At 40.9% G+C, this 3,483-nt stretch overlaps 1 long non-coding RNA gene across 1 annotated transcript; it reads right to left on the minus strand.

Moving 5' to 3' along the window:
- Positions 1-337: 337 nt before the first annotated feature.
- LOC136631624 (uncharacterized) lies at positions 338-3,198 on the minus strand. The gene is made up of 3 exons (XR_010793069.1): positions 3,079-3,198; positions 1,202-1,244; positions 338-767 (listed from the first exon to the last, which is right to left on the minus strand). It is a non-coding gene; the product is annotated as an uncharacterized lncRNA (long non-coding RNA).
- Between the last annotated feature and the right edge of the window lie 285 nt (positions 3,199-3,483).

The raw sequence follows: 3,483 nt of genomic DNA on the forward strand, positions 1-3,483 counted from the left end.
TGCCCTATCCGTTTCTGTGTCGTTCCCATCACTTTCTTGAATTTCCCAGATTTTCACAAATGAAAACCCTAGTGAGCATCGGCGATATACAAAAATGCTCGGGTCGCCCATTGACTTCAATGGGGTTCGTTACTCGAAACGAACCCTCGAGCATCGCGGAAAGTTCGACTCGAGTAACAAGCACCCGAGCATTTTGGTGCTCCCTCATCTCTATAAATGACGCTTGTATAATAAATAATAATGGTGACATCAGGCTTATTATACGCTAATATATAACAGGGCTACCTTCTATGACATCCATATATTCCAGCAGAGCATAGGGTGAAAGGATATCAAGTTAAGACAACTCTCTTTACTCCTCCTTCTGATATGCCCTGAGACCAAAATGACTAAAACCAGGTAGTGGAGGCCTCTGGTGGTAGCCTGACAGCACAATGATTATTAGGAAGTTATCAGATAAATAGCTACATCAGTGTCCCATCATATCAGTGACCCGTCCGGCACCGGCTGGACTCTGAATACTACTAATCTCAGTAGTATAGTAACCTCTCTGGAGGACAGAAGTAGCAAAATTTAGGAACTTCCACTTTCTTCAGCTTTGGGAGAGGTTTCTGTGGGTGATATTACCTGCGAGGCTGTCTGATACGAGGATTCGGCTGCAGACTCAGATTATTGTATCCGGCAGGTTCCCTTTTTATTACACACAAGGATATAATGACGGATTTATAGCTGAGATTTGTTGTATCCAGAAAAAAACTTGTCCGGTTCTGTAATGACAAAATAGTAGAAAACATTCATATCAGAGGTCATTATACGGGTGTAATAATATCCTAAATGCTCAATACCCTTCTATAATACAGGAAACACCACAATATAATAATACGTACAAGTTTTATTACAGCAGAAAGTAGGATGCAACATATTATAAAGGACACAACAGCTCGGAGCAGCGGTTCTTATAGTGGATATGTAATGGACATAACTATAGATATTCGATATTACTCTACATACTTTACACTGGCCTTAGCCATGTTCTTGTGCCAAGTTGGTTTTCATTGGAAACTGTCAACAAACCCCTCCAAGAGCTGAACTGCTATAATTTAGTCAAAAACACACAGTGCTTTCCTGGATGTCCTACGCAGCAGCACATTTCACATTTCATTACACGGCGACAGCATTTATATGAGACATTATCACTCACCGTTAGGCTTTGGCGCTATTAGACTCAGATGATGTGTCTGAGGCTGGAAACATAGGAAAATTGTTTAAGTGACATTCCACATTTAATTTATAGTGAAAATGTAAAGTTTAGAAACTTTGTACAAAAACTGTAAAGCAAAGAATTTACAGATTGTTAGTGATTTCATTTTTATTCCTCATTTGTGGCCGGCCAAACATTCTTCTGGTTTTGTTTAGTCCAGACAGCGATTATCTCAGTTCCGAAAACAGTCATGTGACGTCACAAGATAAATAAAATGTACAAAGTTACACAACAAATTATGCAAAATTGAAGAGATCATATAGAAAAAACATGGCTGCTTTCTTTCAAACGCGGCACCGCACCTGTCCATGTGTCGTGTCTGATATTGTAGCTCAGATTTATTGTAGTGAATGTGGCTGAGCTGCAATACCACATCCAACCTGTGAACAGGTGTGGCGCTGTTTAAAGAAAAAAGTAGCCTTGTTATTTTAATCCTGAACAACTTATTAAAAGGGGTTCTCATGAAGACAAGCCCTGCCCACATGTCATATTACAGAGATTCATAGAGGGGGTTCAAGACTTACGAATCCCCTCTATGAACCAGAAAGTGAATCATTCTGTTAGGGTAGGCCCACATGCACCAGAATTGATGTGGATTTTACCAGCAGATCAAAATACAATAGGAAGTTGGAATTTAAAGATCAGCGGCTTGTCAATTCCTGTAGGGGGTTTTCACCCCTTTTAGTGGGATGAAATCTGGGGTGAGTCTGTAACAAAGTCACCACATGTAACATGCGGATTGTCTTATGTGTCACTGTGGATTTGCAGTGGAGCCAGCTGTGGTGTGCGAAACGAGTCTTGGAGTTGTCCCCCATCTGGCGGATACAAGTCATCCATGCACTGTATTGTCCTGACATTGGTGGGGAAATATCTGACCGGCCATGACTTCACCCAGCAGATCTGGGATGGGGGCTCCCATATTAACAGTGAAGTCCATGGTGGAACAATACCTTTAAACTGTAGATTACAAAATTCTCATCTCAGTCAGCCATGGCCAATATGGGAATACCCATCTGTAAGCCGCGGCCAGAGATTAATCAGATTAGAGGAACAGTCCAGATGGATGTTCTGTGTCTTTCTGTAACTCTCATAGATGTGAAAGGAAGTTACCAGCGAGCTTTACTGTCTGCACAATTTGGGAGTCGTGGCCCCAGCTTGCTCTCATATACAGTCAAATACTGTCCTCCATATTCCTTCCATCACTAACAGAACATAAAGGCCCATTTAGACACGATTATCGCTCAAAAAAAAAAAAAAAAAAAAAAAAAAAAAAAAATCGCTGAAAAGCCATCTTTTGAGCAATAAAAAAAGATGTCTTTAAATGCTCCCATCTTTCACTCTTTGGTTGAACGATGATTTTAAGCTGTGCATTAAAGCCATCATTCAGCCAGAGTGAAGATAAGACAGACCGCATGCTGTGTCTGCTGTCCATGGTGCTGAATTCTCCACAGGGAGCTAGAGATTACATTGTTTTCCTTAGCAGCCCCTGGCTGAACAATATAGCCAATTACAGAGCTCAGACCTCCTGCTGAGTACAGCAACATCTCCCAGAAGCGTATTTGTATGCAAATTAAGCTGCTAAAGTACTAATAGCAATTAGTGCCAATAAGTACTTTATGCAAAATGATCGCTGATCGTTCAATCTTTTGAAAGATTATCTTTGTGTGTTAATGGGCCTTTAGTCATCATCAGCAATAGTGAAACATCTCAGAGGAGCAGCATATACAGAATACTCACTGCTGGTTGTCTTATAGCTGCCTTTCTAAGATAAGGAAAGAAGATGTACACCAGCAGAGCCGCGTGTACACAATACTCACTGCTGGTCATCTTGTAGCCGGCGCACCTTCCTAAAAAAACAGGAGATGAAATTAGGAGCAGAAACCTAAAGAGTCCATTATTATCATTGGTAACATATGAGAACAATTCTCGGAATAATCAGCCAACTCGTATGGAAATGTCCGCTCACAGACTTCTCCTGTTGGGGACAGATCGGGCTTTTATTCATCATTATTAATTTTGGATACTTTGTTGATTATCTTTATCCCGAGAAATGAAAGACGAACTAAGGGCTCATTCACACGACCAAGATTTCGGCACGTATTACGGCTGCGTGACACGCGGTGAATGGGGTCAAGGAAAGTATATGGACTTTCATTGATCTGTTCACATTAGCGTGTAAGCACTGCATGTATGTACTCGTGTGAAAAAGATCTATTTTGTAA

The sequence above is a fragment of the Eleutherodactylus coqui genome, chromosome 6 (genome assembly GCF_035609145.1).
Source record: "Eleutherodactylus coqui strain aEleCoq1 chromosome 6, aEleCoq1.hap1, whole genome shotgun sequence".
Classification (NCBI taxonomy): domain Eukaryota; kingdom Metazoa; phylum Chordata; class Amphibia; order Anura; family Eleutherodactylidae; genus Eleutherodactylus; species Eleutherodactylus coqui.